General features: G+C 45.6%; 1 protein-coding gene across 42 annotated transcripts in view; it reads left to right on the top strand.

Annotated features, from left to right (window-relative positions):
- PCBP3 (poly(rC) binding protein 3) overlaps window positions 1-18,772 on the top strand; it is a 286,767-nt gene that overhangs the window by 86,257 nt on the left and 181,738 nt on the right. For 40 of the 42 annotated variants that reach the window (XR_010121153.1, XR_010121152.1, XM_055279975.2 and 37 more), the window contains one exon: window positions 6,029-6,066. The exons of 1 other annotated variant lie outside the window; for it this stretch is intronic. The gene's annotated coding sequence lies outside the window, so the exon portion shown is untranslated. Of the gene's footprint in view, window positions 1-3,296; window positions 3,424-6,028; window positions 6,067-18,772 lie in introns of all 42 variants that reach the window. One more of the 42 variants, XM_055279974.2, reaches the window with a different exon arrangement.

The following is an 18,772-nucleotide window of genomic DNA, read 5'->3' as shown; positions in this document are numbered from 1 at the left end:
CTACCTTTTTCCTTGGTCAGTGCAACTAGATGTTTATCAATATTATTTGCCTTGTTAACAAGAACCAACTTTAGGTTTTATTAATTTTCTGTATTTTTTACTTCTATTTATATATTTTTAGAGACAGAGGCTTGCTCTGTAACCTTGAACTTCTTGGCTCAAGTGATCTTCCTGCCTCTGCCTCTCAAGTATCTAGGATTACAGGGATGTTCCACCATCTACCATGCCTGGCTAATGTAAAAAAAAATTTTTTGGTAGAGAGTAGGTCTTGCTATGTTGCCCAGGCTGGTCTCAAACTCCTGGCTTCAAGTGATCTTCCCACTTTAGTCTCCTGAAGCAAGTATTTTTAAAATGGCTTTTCAGCTTATAGATTTTTATTCTTGGCCGGGTGCGGTGGCTCACGCTTGTAATCCCAGCACTTTGGGAGGCCGAGGCGGGTGGATCACGAGGTCAGGAGATCGAGACCACAGTGAAACCCCGTCTCTACTAAAAATACAAAAAAATTAGCCGGGCGTGGTGGCAGGCGCCTGTAGTCCCAGCTACTCGGAGAGGCTGAGGCAGGAGAATGGCGTGAACCGGGGAAGCAGAGCTTGCAGTGAGCTGAGATTGCGCCACTGCACTCCAGCCTGGGCGACAGAGCGAGACTCCATCTCAAAAAAAAAAAAAAAAAAAAAGATTTTTATTCTTTATTTCCTTTCTTCTGCTTGCTTTGCTCTGTTTTAGTAAGCTTAGGTAATGGATTTGAGACCTTTTATTTCCCTAATATAATCATTTAGTGCTATTGATTTCCCTCTTGGTACTGCTTTTACTGCCCACATATTTTGATATGTAGTGTTTTCACTTTTATTCAGGTCAAAATGCTTTCTAATTTCCATTGTGTTTTTTCTTTGACCCATATGTTATTTAGACATGTGCTATTTATCTTCTAACTATTTGGAAGATTTCCCAAATACTTCTTTGTTCCTGATTTCTAATTTAATTGATTTCTAATTTAATTCCATTGCGGTCAGGAAACATTTTTTTTTTATTCCTTTAAAGTTTTATTGAAATTAAAAAAAAATTTCAGACTATTACTTTTGAAAATATCTCATGACCACTTGAAAAGAAGGCATATTCTGTTATAATTGTGTGGAGTGTTCTATAAATGTCAGTTAAATAATGTTGGATGATAATGTTATTTGAGTCTCCTATATCCCGTACTGATCTTCTGTGTAGGTTTTTACAAAATCAGTTATTGAAAGAGAAGTGTAGAAAGCTTCCATTATAATTGTGGATTTATCTATTTGGTTGGGGGTTCCTTTATATATTTTTAAGCTCTTAGGTGTGTGAACATTTAGGGTTATTATTTTCTCTTGATAAACTGACCCCTTAATTATTATATAATGCCCTTATTTACTTGTGATAATATTATGTGCCCTGAAATCTACTTTTTCTGATATTAATATAGTCACTCCAGCTTTTTTTTTAATTAGAGTTAACATGGCACATTTTTTCCCATCCTTTTTCTTTTAACCTCTGTATATGTTTATATTTAAAGTGGGTTTCTTACAAATAGCTTATAGTGTGGTCCTTTTTTTTATCAAGTCTTAAAAAGTACATTTTAATTGAGATGTTTAGACCATTCATATTTAATGTGATTATTGATATGGTTGGGCATAAATCTGTCATTTTGCTGTTGGATTTCTATTTTTCCCACTTGTTATTAGAGTCCCCTTTCCTCTCATTCTCCCTTATTTTGGATTGAGTACTTTCTATAATCAGCTTTATTACCTTTACTGGTTTTGTTGCCCACACAATGGGTGGGTTCAATTGCTTGGCCACCAATAGTACAATGAGCTCAACCAAGGAGGATTCAACAAGGGAATCTAAAATTGCAGCAAGTAAGGAGGACACCAGGGACAAATCTCCAAAGCAGCGCCTCCCTGAACAACGCTGAAAACACCGTTTTTAGGCTCGTTAGCTGAATCATTGTGTGTAGAAGGTACAACCAAGGCAGCACAGGCACAGTTGTCAGTCATGCGTCTGCATACATCACAGGTATACAAGATGGCAAATAAGCTTTTCTCTGGGCGGAGTTTTTAGTATGGTAATGAGGGGAGTTTGCCAAAGTTCATCTCCAACTGAGGCCTCTCTGGATCTAACCGTTTTTGTTTTGCAAGCACTGGGCTTCTTCCTGGAACTTTTCTTAAACAACAACTCAAGATGCAACAGTTAAAGTGGATACTTTTTTACAGTGTATGCCTGAAAACCTAAGGACATTGGGTTGCCGCTTATTAGCTTTATCTCTGTTTTTAGAGGTTGCTTTAGGATTTGTTGTATATTTCCTTAACCTACCATAGTCATGTGCAAGTAATATCATACCAGTTCACATATAGTGTAAGAACATTACAAAAGTATACTCTCTCACTTCTGGCTATTACATTATGCCCTAATCTCCTCACGTTGACATTGTCATAAGCCCCACAATACATTGCCTTTTTTTTGCTTTACATAGTCTATTATCTTTGAAAACAATCTTAAAAAGTTAAGAACAAAAGGCTTTTATATTTTACATATTTTCTGTTTCAATGGTTTTCACTTCTTTTTGTAGATCCAGATTTCCTTCTGGTATTATTTTCCTTTTGTATTTTGTACTTCTTTTAATATTATTTGTAGTTCAGGTATGTTGGATAATGAATTATTTTAGCTTTTGTTTGTTAGAAAAAGTCTTCTTTTTACTTTCATATTTGAAAGTTATTTTTACTATGTATAGTATTCCAGGTTGGTAGCCTTTTCTTTCATTACTTTAGAGATAGAATTCAATTGGCTCCTGACTTGCACTGTTTCTGAAAAGTTCTCTGTTCACCCTGTCTGTGCTTGTCTCTTTGTACATGGTTTCCTATTTTAAAAAATTAGTTATATTGTGTATATCTAAGGTACACAATATAATGTGATAAAATACAGATAATAAAAAGGTTCCTGTAGTGAAGCAAATTAACATATCCATCATCTCACATAGGTAACCAATTTTGATTTGTTTTGTTTTTCTGTGGCAAGAGCAGCAAATGAGTAGATTTTAGCTGCTCTTGCCATAATGTTTCTTTTTTTCTGGCTGCCTTTAAGATTTTTTTTTTTTTTTTTACATAATTTGATTATGACGTGGCTTGGTTTAGTTTAATGTGATTTATTTATTTATTTATTTATTTATTTATTTATTTATTTCTGATTGAGGATTGTTGACCTTTCTGAATCTACGTATGGGCTTAAATTTTCATCCATTTTTGAAAACTTTTTGTAATTTTTTTTGTCTGTTTTAGAGACAAGGCCTCGTTCTGTCACCCAGGCTGGAGTGCAGTGGTGCAATCACAGTTCAGAGTAGACTTGAATTCCTGGGCTCAGGTAATCCTCCAGCCAACCTCAGCCTCCTGAGTAACTGGACTACAGGTGTGTGCCACCATGCCTGGCTGATTTTTAAAAATTTTTTGTATAGATGGAGTCTCACTGTGTTGTCCAGGCTGGTCTCAAACTCCTGGGTTCTCAGAGTGCTGGGATTACAGGCTTGAGCCACTCTGCCCTGCCTTTTGTCATTATTTTTTAAAATATGTTTTTGGCTTATCCCATCCCTGCTTCTGGGTCTCCAATTACACATATATTTTTGTCTTTTGGGAGTAGAGAATCTTTATCTGTGTTTTATTTTAGGTAGTTTCTGTCTGCACAGATTATTCTGTCTGTACATTGACTGATCTTTTCTTTTGTGGTCTAATATGGTGTTAATCCCAGTCTGTATATTTTTTAAAATCTCAGTTGTATTTTTCATCTCTGCATGCTTGATTTGTGTTTTAAAAATACTTTTCTTGTCTCTCCTTAGCATTTTACGCTTTCCTGTATCATCTTCTACATATGCAATGTATTTATGATAGATGTTTTATTTATTTATGTATTTATTTTTTGAGATGGAGTCACTCTGTCGCCCAACCTGGAGTGCAGTGGTGCCATCTCGGCTCACTGCAAGCTCCACCTCCTGGGTTCACGCCATTCTCCTGCCTCAGCCTCCCAAGTAAATGGGACTACAGGCGCCCGCCATCACGCCTGGCTAATTTTTTTGTGTATTTTTAGTACAGACGGGGTTTCACTGTGTTAGCCAGGATGGTCTCGATCTCCTGACCTCATGATCCGCCCACCTCGGCCTCCCAAAGTGCTGGGATTACAGGCATGAGCCACCACATCTGGCTTGCTTATTTATTTATTTATTTATTTATTTATTTATTTATTTATTCAAATGGAGTCTAGCTCTGTCACCCAGGCTGCAGTGCAGTGGCGTGATCTTGGCTCACTGAAGCCTCTACTTCCTGGGTTTAAGCAATTCTCCTGCTTCAGCCTCCCAAGTAGTTGGGATTACAGGTGCCCACCACGATGCCTGGTTAATTTTTGTATTTTTAGTAGAGATGGAATTTCACCATGTTGCTCAGGCTGGTCTTGAACCCCTGACCTCAAGTGATCTGCCCCCCTCTGCCTCCTAAAGTGTATAATAGCTGTTTTAATGTCTTTGTGTACTAATGATCTCTGTGTGTATAATTTCTGAGTTGGTATCTTACTGATCAACCAATCTCATGAGATACATTTTTGTGCTTCTTTTCATGCCTCGTCAGTTTTGGACGGATGAAAGGCATTGTAAACTTTGTATTGTTGGACTCTGTATTCTTTTAAAGTATTTTGAACTATGTTTTGGAATGCATTTAAGTTACTTGGAAAGTTCAGATTTTTTGGCAGCTTGTTGTTGACTTTGTTAAGCATTGCCTAGTGTAGTACCCTAGCTTAGTCTGCTGCCAGTGCAGTCATTTGAGTGCTCAGCGTGATGTCCCCTGTACTGCAAGGCTCCTGCAGTCTAGTTGTTGGGAGTAGGAACTCTTCCCAGATCTGTGTGAGCCATAGCTATTGTCTGTACTTTTTCTTTTCATTGGTTCTTCCCCTGGCCTCCGGTAGTTCACTCACTCACATGTGCCCATCCATGTCCAGGCAGAGACTAGAGAATCCACCACAGACCTCTGGGATGTTTCTCTGTGCAGGGCATTCCTTTCTGGTACTCTGCCCTCTAATTCTAGCTTTTGCCTCCTCTGCTGTGGGGTCCTGAGTGCAGTGCATCCTGATGAGACAATGCTGCACGCCCAGCCCACCAACTTCCAGAGATGTCAGTTGCATCTCTCCCCTTTCCTCTCTGCCTTTGCCTCCCTGAATTCTTAACTCCGTCTCCAACTCCCCTGACCTTGCCTGGGTTCCCCCTTCCTGTGCTGTGTCCCAGGCACTCTCCCCAGGCTGTAGGCTTCAGCAATTGTAGGATGCATCCCATTTGCTTCCCTTCTCTGGGGATCGTTGTCATGTGCTGCCTGCTGCTCCATGTCTGAACACCCTCATGTCTTTTGTCTGACTTTTAAGTGAGGTGGGAGAGTCACCCCAGTCGCACTCTTTCTCTGTCACAGCTGACCATGGTCCTCTGTCCAGGCTTTCTTATGTTTCTGTAGTTTTTGGGCATCACTGGACAGGGGCCGGCTGTCTGTCTGTAGGAGTTTCTGCGTGGTGTTCACCTGCTAATTCAGTCTGCACAGGGAGAACCCTTGGCCTGTGGTCCAGGTGAAGGCCCTTCAGGGTGGAGCCGAGACTGTGGGTGTTCTGGGCTGTCCTGTCCCGTATCCTCTCCCTGTGTTCTTACCTTCCCCCATAGATTCAGAGGGATTTGAGAATCAGCTGTGCCCCAGACGTCAGTCAGGCTGAGGACTGTGGGTCAAGGTTCAGGGACCCTGGGGCTCTAAGTCTTTATTAGTATCCTGTATGTTCCAGACTCGGTTTAGAATTGAATCACTTTTTTATGGAATTCTTTCTCTGGGAAACTGTCTTTGACCTTCCCAATAACTGATTTATGAACATGTCTTTTTAATAGATGACTTCGGTTTGATAAAATTTGGTATCTAAGGTGATAGATTGTGATTTCTGTCTCAATTTGGAAAGCCTATGATTTCCAATTTTAATTGTTTTTTCCTTCAACTGTTTACAGGACTGTCTATGAGAGAGAAGCTCCCCACGTGGTTCCATGTAAGTAGTGCTTCTTATGATGCTGTCACAGGTGATATTTTTAGACTAAACGACTCTTTCTGTGTCAGCAGAGTTGAAAGTCTTGCTCTCAAGGGAAGCCGTGTGTCTCTGCTGACCCTCTGGATCCTGGTTTTATGTCTCATGGGAAACCTGCCTCAGGTCACACTACTGCCAAGAGCATGTAGTGTGAGTGACATGCGTTTTCCCTTCTTGCTTCTGATTTTAAAAGATTTTAAAAGAGGCAGTTTCCTCCCTCTCTGGTAACGTTTCTCCACAGTTAACCTGACCATGTAGACCAGCAGGAGCTGGAGGGCCAGTTGTTAGCGCACTTGGAGCCTACCGCAAGCCTTTGTTCTTGTGCCGACAGTGCCCACTGCCCGGTAGTGCCTGTGTGTGCGGTGGCTGTGATGGCACCACATGCCTGAAGCCACACGGTGCGTGGGTGACATCTGTGGAAAGGACCTGGCACCGGCCAGCACACAGAGGCACTCACCTGTCTCACACAATGCACTGTGGTCCCAATTCTAGTTTTGTAAAACTACTTCGAGATGACTCCTTTTAAAATTATCCTTAAGATGTCTTTCTTTTTCTAAAGCTTATTAAAGGTCATTTTCAAAACACTTTCAGCAGGAACTTGGTGTATATTTGCAGTTTTGCATGGAAAACTAATGTAGTCATGATGGCTGCTGATTCTGATGAAGTAGTACCAGCCACCCTGATTTGATAACTTCCATAGAATCCTCCCTTCATCCTCCCAGTGCCCCTTTAAGATAGGGATTGTTATTCCCTGAGGCTTGTCGAGGTGAAGTAACTCACTCAGGTTATCTTGGTGCCAGTGGTGGGGCTGGGATTTGAGCCAAGTCTTCCAACTTCACAATAGTAGAATAAGAAGAGCTGCCTTGTTGTTGTGATGTTGGTTGGAACTCCCAGTGTGTCTTGCCTTCCTGGTGTGCTTGATGGCAGCCCTGGGCTGCTTTGAGGTCCTGAGCACAGTGCATCCTGAGGAGACAGTGCTGCGGGCCCCGCCCACTGACTTCCACAGATGTCAGCTGCAGCAGGGCAGCGCCCTGGTCAGAGAGATGGCATGGGGAGTTGGCAGGGGGAGCCCCTTGGAGAGATGGCATGGGGGGGTTGGGGCCTGTGTGCGTAGGTGCTTGGGCTTGCAGGTGACTGGAATCCTAATATTGTAAGAGGAGAGTTCTTACTAACAAATTACTTGAACAAACACTTTGTTTGTTCCTTCATTCGTTCAGCAGATGTTTACAGTGTGCCTGTGATGTCCCAGGCACACTGCCAGAATCCTGACATCCTTGCAGGGGGATCGAAAACATAAATCTAGTCAGTGAGTTCATCCTGTGGCATGTCAGGGGGCGACAGTGGCTGTGGAGGAAATAGGGAAGGGCAGGGTGTGGGAGTCCTGGTGCCGTGTGAATAGGCCGTCAGGTCAGCCCTGAGACACGGGGCATCCGCGCGAGTCTTGCTGCAGGTGCAAGTGTGAGCCCCTTGGTGCAGGAGGTGAGGGGCTGCAGGGCCAAGGGGGTTTGGAGCAGAAGCTCGGGTCTGACATGCCTGGTGCATCCATGGGGCAGTGAGGAGGCTGCGGGGCAGGAGGTGAGAGTGCAGCTGGGGCACATCAGGGGCCTCACAGGTCATCCCGAGGCTGCTCTCAGTCTGCGTGGCGTCAGGGCTGAGGAGCCCACAGCAGGGTGGGTGTGGGAGCAGGGAGCCAACCAGTCTCTTCTCTGTGCTAGGTTATTGTGGCTTTAGCTAAAGCTGCTGTAATACCTGCTTCTTAGAGGAATCCAAATCCCTGTTGCCTTGGGGCCAACTTTGTAATCTTACAAATCTGGATCTAATTTTCACCGGTCTCTCAAGGGAAGAGCCTCTGGGACTCAGACAGATAAACAACACCTGTTATGTGCTGTTCCCATTTTCTCTTCGACTTTGGTGTTGTCCAAATTCTTCTTCTGAGCCTAACTGTAGGCTCTTCAGACCCAGCCTACAGTTCTGGAAATAAACCAGCGTGCTGGGGTGGGGCGAGCCCGACCTCATGCAAGCCATGCCCCGGCAGCCAGGCTGAGAGGCAGAGCAAGTGGTGCAGGTGGAACCATCGCCTGCTAGCATGTGGGTTCTGGAGGCTGCAGCAGGCAGATTCTGGAAATTCCCTGAGGCCTTCATTCAGTACAGACAGGAAACTTTTATAGGCACCTGTGGCCTCTTCTGCTGGTGGGAAGGGAGGTGCCATGAGCACTGAGCTGGTTGGAACAGAAGGGCTCTCCTCTCGTGGGCTGTGTCGAGTAAGTCCTGCAGCTTCCCGCTGTGGGATTCTGGGGTGCAGTGACGAAGCAGAGCGGAGCTCATCTGAGTGAATGTTTCCCAGGGGAGCCAGTAGTTTTGGAAGCACTTGGTTTTTCCATTCCCATGTCTTAGAGAACTCTTCCCCCTTCCTGAGAGAGAGCGATGAATGTAGGCCTCCATGGAGAAGCACAGGTGCCTTCCCTGGGCTGTGTGTGGTCCATGCAGACCTCTCAGGTCCACTTCATTTTGCAGGTAAGGACCCATCTCCCATAGCTGGTTAGTGCCAGAGCCCACTCCTAGCCCCATGTAGGGGCTGTTTTTCAGCTACAGCAAGATCAGGAAATAAGAAGTAGTAATGACCACTTCATTCAAGATTTTTATTTACTTTGTGGTTTTTTATTTCTTGTAATACTGAATTGGTTATTTGCTTCTTAGAGTTTTTTTTGTTTTGTTTTGTTTTCTCCCTTGAGACAGAGTCTCGCTCTGTCGCCCAGGCTGGAGTGCAGTGGTGCCATCTTGGCTCACTTCAAGCTCCGCCTCCTGGGTTCACGCCATTCTCCTACCTCAGCCTCCTGAGTAGCTGGGACTACAGACGCCCACCACCACGCCTGGCTAATTTTTTGTATTTTTAGTAGAGATGGGGTTTCACCGTGTTCACCAGGATGGTCTCGATCTCCTGACCTCATGATCCACCCGCCTCGGCCCCCCAAAGTGCTGGGATTACAGGCGTGAGCCACTGCGCCTGGCCTAGAGTTTTTTTTTTTCCTTAAGGTAACAACTTTCCTTATAGAATTGAAAAATATGGCCGGGCGCGGTGGCTCACGCCTGTAATCCTAGCACTTTGGGAGGCCGAGGCGGGTGGATCACGAGGTCAGGAGATCGAGACCATGGTGAAACCATCTCTACTAAAAATACAAAAAATTAGCCGGGTGCTGTGGTGGGCGCCTGTAGTCCCAGCTACTCCAGAGGCTGAGACAGGAGAATGGCATGAACCCGGGAGGCGGAGCTTGCAGTGAGCCATGATCGCGCCACTGCACTCCAGCCTAGGCGACAGAGCAAGACTCCGTCTCAAAAAACAAAACAAAAAAAAGAAAAATATGAAAAAGAATTTAAAAATTCACCTATGCTTAGCCTTAGTGCAGAGAGCAGCTGAAGGGTATCAGGGGATTGTCCTCACCCTTTCCTGTCCATGGCCCCCTGGGTAGTCCCCCCATCTTCATCAGCCTACCCCTTCCTGTCCACGGTCCTCTGGGTGGCCCCGCCAGCTTCATCAGCGCACCCCTTCCTGTCCATGGTCCTCTGGTTGCTGCCCCCCATCTTTATCAGCCCACACCTTCCTGTTTGTCCATGGCCCCCTGGGTGGCCCCCCATCTTCATCAGCCCACCCCTTCCTGTCCATGGCCCCCTGGGTAGCACCCCCATCTTCATCAGCCTACTACTTCCTGTTTGTCCATGGCCCCCTGGGTGCTCCCCCCCATCTTCATCAGCCCACCACTTCCTGTCCATGGCCCCCTGGGTGGCCCCCCATCTTCAGCCCACCCCTTCCTGTCCATGGTCCTCTGGGTGGCCCCCCCTTCTTCATCAGCCCACCCCTTCCTGTCCATTGTCCTCTGAGTGGCCTCCCCCATCTTTATCAGCCCACCCCTTCCTGTCCATTGTCCTCTGGGTGCCCTCCCCATCTTTATCAGCCCACCCCTTCCTGTCCATTGCCCTCTGGGTGGCCTCCCCATCTTCATCAGCCCACAGCTCTGGTGCTGCCCTGTAGTCACTGTCACACGCACTCTTCGCTTTGCCTCTGTGTCCTCCCAGTGTCCATGTGGTAGAACAAGATCACAGCATTGATGGAGACCACATAGCTGTGCAGACTGGTCTCCTCTAATTTCACAGCCAAGGGCTTGGATCCACCCTCACCCGCCCCAGTCCCAGCAGCGCCCCCTTGAAGAATTGCTTCTGCCTGAGGCCATTCTGTTCTGTCTCCTTCCCCTTCCTCAGATCTCTGATCTAATCAGATGTGAGTCTCAGCTGGCGTCTATGCCTCAGAGTTAAGGAGAAGAGAGTTTCTTCTCTGCCGCATCCTCCAACCCAAGAGGCTAAGTCGCGTTTCCTCCCTTGGCCTTTCCTGCCCCTCAAATGCAAGGAGCCCTCGCTGTTAGCTCAGGACAAGCCCACCCTCTTGTTTCCTCAGGGACTTGCCCCGCTGTGGGGTCTGTGGTACCATCTCTCTCCGTGCCCTCCTCACTGGCAGGTCACTTCTGTTAGCATCCAGGATGACTTAGTAGCTCCCATGTTACAATTAAAAAAAATTATTCCCTTGATCCTTGATTTTCAGCCACATTGGCAAATTGATTTCACAGTGACCTCTGCTTCCTCTTAAAAGCCCACTAAAATGACAGGTAAGATGTTTTTAAAGGGCAGAAGTCGCTAAGAAATTGAGAAAGAAGATGACAGAACTTTGAAAGTTGGAAGGCAAATGGTCAAACAGAGCAGATCTGAACCTAGAAAGCTGAGAGGTGCATGTATGTGTGCATGTGAGTGTGTGTGTGGTGTGTGTAGTGTGCGTGTGTGTGAAGTGTGTGTACATGTGTATTTACCCACACAGGTCTGTGTGTACACATGTGTGTGTGTATGTGTGTGCAGGTGAGTGTGTATATAGGTGCGAACGCATGTATGTGCGTGTGTGGAAGGTGTGTGCATGCATGTGTGGTGTGTGTGCATCTGTTATATGTGTGTGTGTTGAGGGGACTGGGAAGTGAGTTTCTTATGTTGCAGACAGTGCCCCCACATCTTGGGAATGGCGTTACTGTGCAGCTGAACATGGGGAGGCGGTAGAGATAGGGTTGACATAGGAAAGCTGTGGAAAGCTTGTCTGAGAAGGAGTCAGCCTCTCAGCCCTATCCTACCCAGTCTGGTTCCTCCCTGGAAGGTGACTTGGGAGCCTGCCCTGTGGTGGGGGACTGTCCTAAACGGAAAGCAGGGCATGGGATGGCTTCACCCCAGCTCCTCCTTATTTGGCCCCAGAACACTGGGAACCTAGGAATAGACACAGGAGGGAGGGAAAGGAGCCACTGGGTGGGTGAGGAAACTGGACACTGGGGCCCTGGGGCGTGGCTCCAAGAAGGGCTTGGAGGGTGATGTCGGGATGAGTGGGTCTGCAGTGGTCGGCCCCATGGCTAGGAGTTTGGAAAGAAATCAACCTAAGTTCATAGAACACCAAACAAAGCAGTGGGGAGGCCCTTATTCACTGCGAGAAACAGAAACATTGTGCAAGAAGGGAGCTGCAGCATCAGGTGTGGGTACCAGGTGTACAGCCAGCGAGGGGAGTCCTGGAGAGTGGGGAGGAGGGCGAGGTAGGGGCTCAGGAGAGTCAGTGCTCATCTTTTATAGCAGGAAGCTATTTATTAAGTTACGTGCTTTTTAAAATCAAAAAAATTGCATTTCACGAAATGTGTTCATTGCTACTATTTAGGTGGTCATATGATTCTTGCTTTTGTCTCTCAATGGAGTGAATTCTGTTCCTGACATTCCAAGTGTTGATTCTTGGAATAAACTCTGTTAGGCCATAGCTCTTCCAATTGTAATATGCTCCCAGTATCTTACTGGGACTAGAATAAGGGTTAATAATAGGGTTAGGGCTAGAGTTAAGGCTAGCATAAGGGTTGGGGTTACTGTTAGTGTTCGAGTTATTGTAAAGGTTAGGATTAGGGTTAGTGTTAGTGTTATCGTGAGGGTTATGGCTAGGGTGATATTGCTCTATAAAGTTCTTTTTTTTCTAATTTTTATATGATTTTGGCAATAAATGATAGCTTGCTTTCATAACATGATTTGAGAATCTTCCCATGTTTTTCTATCCGTTATTTAAATAACAAATTTTTCTGTCCTCTGTTTAGAAATGCAAATGTTATCAACCTTCGATAGAATTCTACCTTTAATAGAATTCGTCTATCAAAGCTGCTAAGCCTGGAGCCTATTTTGGAGACTGATTTTTTAGTGTCTATATAATTTCTACCATGGTTATTGATTTTATACACATTTTCTTATACACCAATGGTTTTTGCTTAGGAAATAGTCAATTTTAAGCAAGTTTTTAGGTATATACGTAAAAATGTATATATGTTATATATATACACATATGTATGTATATAATATATATGTTGTGCTCGTCATTTTTCAGTCTTTAAAAATTTTTAATTTAATTTAATTTTTATTTTTATTATTTTTTTAGAGACAGAGCCACACTCTGTTGGATGTTGATCCCAGCTCACCACAGCCTTGAACTCCTGGGCTCAGGTGATCCTTCCACCTCAGTCTCCCAAGTAGCTGGGACTACAGGCATGTACCAACACATCCAGCTAATTTTTAAAATTTTTTTAGGGACTGGGGTCTTGCTTAGATGCTCAGGCTGGTCTCAAACTCCTTGGCCTCAAGTGATCTTCCTGCCACGTCCTCTCAAAGTGCTAGAATTACAGGTTTAGGCCACCATGCCGGGCCTAGTTTTTCAGTCATTTTATCTGTTACTGTGTTCTCTTTATTTCTAATACTTATTTCAGCATTTTAGTCACATTTGTCTAATTTTTTCTCCAAAATAGCTTTCATTTATGTTGATCATTTATAATTTTACTATTAATTTCTCATTTTAGCATACATTATAATTATAATTCTCTTTTTCTTCAAGTTAATGCTATTATTTTAATAGTTTCCTGAGTGCTTCTTTGAACATTTTCATTTATTTTCTGACTAATGCATTTGACTCTCAGTCTTCTTCTAAGACACTTTGAACTCTGTTCTACTGGCTTTATATGTACTGACCTGTTGTCACTCATGTTTTTATTCTTTAATTTAAAAGATTAATTTCTTGGTAGTCCTGTCCAGGAGGACTATTCTTTTGTTGTGAAGTTTCTTTTTTTTTTTTTTTTTATTATACTTTAGGGTTTTAGGGTACATGTGCACAATGTGCAGTTTTGTTACATATGTATCCATGTGCCATGTTGATTTCCTGCACCCATTAACTCGTCATTTAGCATTAGGTGTATCTCCTAATGCTGTCCCTCCCCCCTCCCCCCACCCCACAACAGTCCCCAGAGCGTGATGTTCCCCTTCCTGTGTCCATGAGTTCTCATTGTTCAATTCCCACCTATGAGTGAGAACATGCGGTGTTTGGTTTTTTGTCCTTGCGATAGTTTACTGAGAATGATGTTTTCCAGTTTCATCCATGTCCCTACAAAGGACACGAACTCATCATTTTTTATGGCTGCATAGTATTCCATGGTGTATATGTGCCACATTTTCTTAATCCAGTCTATCGTTGTTGGACATTTGGGTTGGTTCCAACCCTTTGCTATTGTGAATAGTGCCGCAATAAACATACGTGTGCATGTGTCTTTATAGCAGCATGATTTATAGTCCTTTGGGTATATACCCAGTAATGGGATGGCTGGGTCAAATGGTATTTCTAGTTCTAGATCCCTGAGGAATCGCCACACTGACTTCCACAATGGTTGAACTAGTTTACAGTCCCAACAGTGTAAAAGTGTTCCTATTTCTCCACATCCTCTCCAGCACCTGTTGTTTCCTGATTTTTTAATGATGGCCATTCTAACTGGTGTGAGATGGTATCTCACTGTGGTTTTGATTTGCATTTCTCTGATGGCCAGTGATGAGGAGCATTTCTTCATGTGTTTTTTGGCTGCATAAATGTCTTCTTTTGAGAAGTGTCTGTTCATGTCCTCTGCCCACTTTTTGATGGGGTTGTTTGTTTTTTTCTTGTAAATTTGTTTGAGTTCATTGTAGATTCTGGATATTAGCCCTTTGTCAGATGAGTAGGTTGCAAAAATTTTCTCCCATTGTGTAGGTTGCCTGTTCACTCTGATGATAGTTTCTTTTGCTGTGCAGAAGCTCTTTAGTTTAATGAGATCCCATTTGTCGTAAGGCTGGTTCAACATACGCAAATCAATAAATGTAATCCAGCATATAAACAGAACCAAAGACAAAAACCACATGATTATCTCAATAGATGCAGAAAAGGCCTTTGACAAAATTCAACAACCCTTCATGCTAAAAACTCTCAATAAATTAGGTATTGATGGGACGTATCTCAAAATAATAAGAGCTATCTATGACAAACCCACAGCCAATATCATACTGAATGGGCAAAAACTGGAAGCATTCCCTCTGAAAACTGGCACAAGACAGGGATGCCCTCTCTCACCGCTCCTATTCAACATAGTGCTGGAAGTTCTGGCCAGAGCAATCAGGCAGGAGAAGGAAATAAAGGGTATTCAATTAGGAAAAGAGGAAGTCAAATTGTCCCTGTTTGCAGGTGACATGATTGTATATCTAGAAAACCCCATTGTCTCAGCCCAAAATCTCCTTAAGCTGATTAGCAACTTCAGCAAAGTCTCAGGATACAAAATTAATGTACAAAAATGACAAGCATTCTTGTACACCAATAACAGACAAACAGAGAGCCAAATCATGAGTGAACTCCCATTCACAATTGCTTCAAAGAGAATCAAATACCTAGGAATCCAACTTACAAGGGATGTGAAGGACCTCTTCAAGGAGAACTACAAACCACTGCTCAATGAAATAAAAGAGGATACAAACAAATGGAAGAACATTCCATGCTCATGGGTTGGAAGAATCAATATCGTGAAAATGGCCATACTGCCCAAGGTAATTTATAGATTCAATGCCATCCCCATCAAGCTACCAATGACTTTCTTCACAGAATTGGAAAAAACTACTTTAAAGTTCATATGGAACCAAAAAAGAGCCCGCATCGCCAAGTCAATCCTAAGCCAAAAGAACAAAGCTGGAGGCATCACGCTACCTGACTTTAAACTATACTACAAGGCTACAGTAACCAAAACAGCATGGTACTGGTACCACAACAGAGACATAGATCAATGTTGTGAAGTTTCTACTTTTTAAGTATCACGTTTGCCCTGTGTGGGTCAGAGAGGGACTGGGCCCTTTGTGACTGTGGGTGTTTTGTAGGAGACGGCTGTGGGGCTTGGGGATGGAAGAGTGGCACCCACTGTAGGCATGTCACAGGCTGTCACAGAGCAGCAGGGTACAGTGTGAGCAGTGGAGAAGGTGCCCAGAGGGACCCCATGGGGTTGTATGCTGCCCGTGGTCCTGGGAGATGGAGTGATTGCTTTGGAAGAAAAACAGTCTGGAGTTTGTGGGGAGCAGACAGACTTCTGTGTGAGACCTGTAGGAGACGTGCCATGGAGGCTTTTGGAATCCTGGCTCAGAGCTGGGGGGACGGTGTGGGGCATACAGAGAGCCATGTGCCGAGAGGAAGAGTTGAACCCAGGGGAAAGGGTAAGCCATGGAAACACAGAGCTTCCCAGACCCACCAGCTTTATTTAATAAGGTCAGATGCTCTGCTTGACATCACCGTTCCTGGATGGGAGGGCTGGGCTCTGTGAGGCCCTCCCGGCCTGGGCTCTGGGTGGCCTGCCATTCTCGATGTGTGGTTTCTGTCTCTTGCTATGTTGTCATGACTGCAGAGTTGGAGGGAACCCAGGTGCACCTCGTGTGTTCTAGCCTGTGGATGCAACACGGGACAACTTCATTTTAAGAATTGGAGGCCCAAGTTATGCTGACGTGTATCATGGTATCTGAGACCAGGTATGTCTAACATGTGCCAGGTGACCCTCTCCAGAGGAGCTGGGCAACGCATTCTCCCGCTGGGCAGCCTTGAGCTCAGCCAAAGCTCTGTCTTCACGGAGAAGGGGAGGAGGGGACAGGGGAAGAGCTTCTGCCTCCATAGGCGAGGATGAGGACATAGGAGGCACTGAATAGTGGCCAGGAGAGGAGTGAGTGAGGACCTGGGGGTCACCCACGGTGCAGAGTGAGGCACACTTGGAAGAGTGTTGGCGTCGTGTGAAGGCAGACATAGCGCCCACACAGTGTTGTGTCAGCATCACTGTATCAGTCCATTTTCATACTGCTATGAAGAGATACCCGAGACTGGGTAATTTATAAAGAAAAAGAGGTTTGGTGGACTCAGTCCCACATGGCTGGGGAGGCCTCACAAGCATGGCCGAAGACGAAGGAGGATCAAAGGTGCATCTTACATGGTGGCAGGCAAGAGAGCATGTTCAAGGGAACTGCCTTTTTATAAAACCATCAGTTCTGGTGAGACTTATTCACTACCATGAGAACAGCATGAGAAAAACCCACCCTCATGATTCATTTACCTCCCACTGGGTCCCTCCCACAACACATGGGGATTATGGGAGCTACAATTCAAAATGAGATTTGGGTGCAGACACAGCCAAGCCATATCAATTGCAAAGCCCACCGGGCATCCTTGTTCCGAGAGGAACACCAGGCCGCGGGGTGAGCTCTGGGCTTGCTGAGCCTCCTGGACTCTGGCCAGCACAAGCCCTAGCATCCATTGGCGCTACTGCGGTGACAGCGGGGTGGTTCCAGCCCCTCCCAGCCAAGACCCAGGGCCTGCGGGGATGGGCGGCACTATTTCACTGTGGAAATGTGGGCCCCAGAACCAGAGGGCCAGGGAAGACCTGGAGGTCTTGGCCGGCTGGGGCAGGGTGTTTTCACATGCTCTCAGTCACAGAGGCTGCGGTCTTGCCCTTACCCCACTCCTCGCCAGCCAGCAGAAGCTCTGCAGCCTCAGCGAATCTCAGGTTCTTTATTTGGAAATGGTGTAGCACACCTGTCGAGGGAGGACAGACTGCCATGGGCCCAGCAGAGGTCTCATGGCACTGGTGTCCTTCTTTCCTCCCTCCTCTGAGTTTTCTCCTTGGCTAGGTAGCGTTCCTTCCGGACCTTCTCTGCTTTGCTTTTTTCCCTCTCACAGGGATTTGGAGAGTGCTGCCCTCCCGGAGGCTGAGATCAGATTGCAGCCTGGCATGGAGGGATGATCATTTTTCGTGATGACTCATCCCTCCTCCGTGCCGTGCTGCCAGGCTGTCTGGCGGCCCTGCGTGCAGAGACAGTGATGGATCTGGAGAGCTGTTGTTGCTGGTCCGTGGTGGCCGGGGATGGCATGTCAGGTGGAGAAGAATTTCCTCTGTGTGCACATTTAGACAGGGGGGAGTCAGCATTTCTGTGTGCTTTTCTTTTACAAATGCACCATCCATTCGTTGGAGATGCAGCCTGTCTACTCTTGCTCATCAGCGTGCATGGTGAGCTGGGTCCATCCCAGTCTCCTGCTCCACCCAGGCCTCCGTTGTCTTCCTCTAGATCTGCAGTGACACTTGACAGCTTACTTCATTCTGTGTATTGTTCATGCCTTTGTGCCATAGGCCCTGTGTGAATTGTGTCACAGAGGCCACCCTGTCTTTGGTGATGAAGGGCAGTCAGTGATAGACTCCGGAAGCACTGAGCTAGGCTGAGGCTTTTGGTGTGGGTGTGAGCTTTGCTCCAAGTGCTCTGGCCATTTTGCTCTTCTGAGGTACAGGCTGATAGCCCTGTAGCTTTGTTCACCCTGGTAGTGAGTAAATGGGTTTGACTTTACCCACCTGTTTCCCAGCCTCTGCCCTTGCAGCAAACCCAAGATGGGACTCCTCTGAACACGGCTGCATCCACGTGTACCTTCTTTGCTGAGCTTGTGCCTCTGGCCACATCCAGCAGGGCTGGTTGCAGTTGGGGGCAGGTGTTAGGAGCACAGTGGTGATCTGTTGTCATCGTTCCCTTGTGTTAAGCTGGCAGAGTCTGAGCACAAGTCACAGGAAGAGAAGTGTCCGGTAGGGACCCAGCTGGGCCGGTGGAGGAGGACTAGCCTGAGAATCCAGAGACTGTGTTCTGCTTCCGGCTCCTCTCTCAGATCACCACGTGACCTCAGCTAGGTTCCTTCCCTCTCTGCGCTGCTTTTCCATCTGTGAGACTGGGTCTCCTGACCTGTTCCTGCCCCGACCCTTGGGGGAAGGTTGCTTCAGCTTTTACAAAGAGGGCAAGAACCACCAGTGTCTTTCTAGGAACAAACATATGACCTATGAGAAGATGGTCTCCATAATCATTACTATGTTCCTGCAAAAGTTCCTCACTTAATTCCTGTAATTCTCCAAGGTTTTTGATTAACCCTTTTTATCAGTGAAGAAACAGAGACTAAAGATGAGTCAGCATTGGAGCAGAATCCAGCCCATAGTTCCCCGTTTTCAGAACCTTCTCTCCTTCACTTTATTGCTATTAGATTGTAAGAAGTTCAGATCTCAAGTACTCATGGTCAAATTACCATCCAGAGTCACGGATGTTTTACATGTTCACCAGCATTTCATGAGAGTGCCTGTGTGAGCGCCCTTCAGTCACACTGCGTCTTTTCTTTGTTCCAGCTTGAGAAGGGAGGAAAACACAGAAGATGAGGGCTGAAAGATGGCATTGGACTTGGCACAGGGATGGTCAGGAGGTCCTGAGTCACTTTGAGAAGGTGCAGAGG

This window comes from Symphalangus syndactylus, chromosome 5, assembly GCF_028878055.3.
Source record: "Symphalangus syndactylus isolate Jambi chromosome 5, NHGRI_mSymSyn1-v2.1_pri, whole genome shotgun sequence".
NCBI lineage: Eukaryota > Metazoa > Chordata > Mammalia > Primates > Hylobatidae > Symphalangus > Symphalangus syndactylus.
The sequence above is the reverse complement of the archived record's forward strand: the minus strand, read 5'-3'. Positions and strand labels throughout refer to the sequence as shown.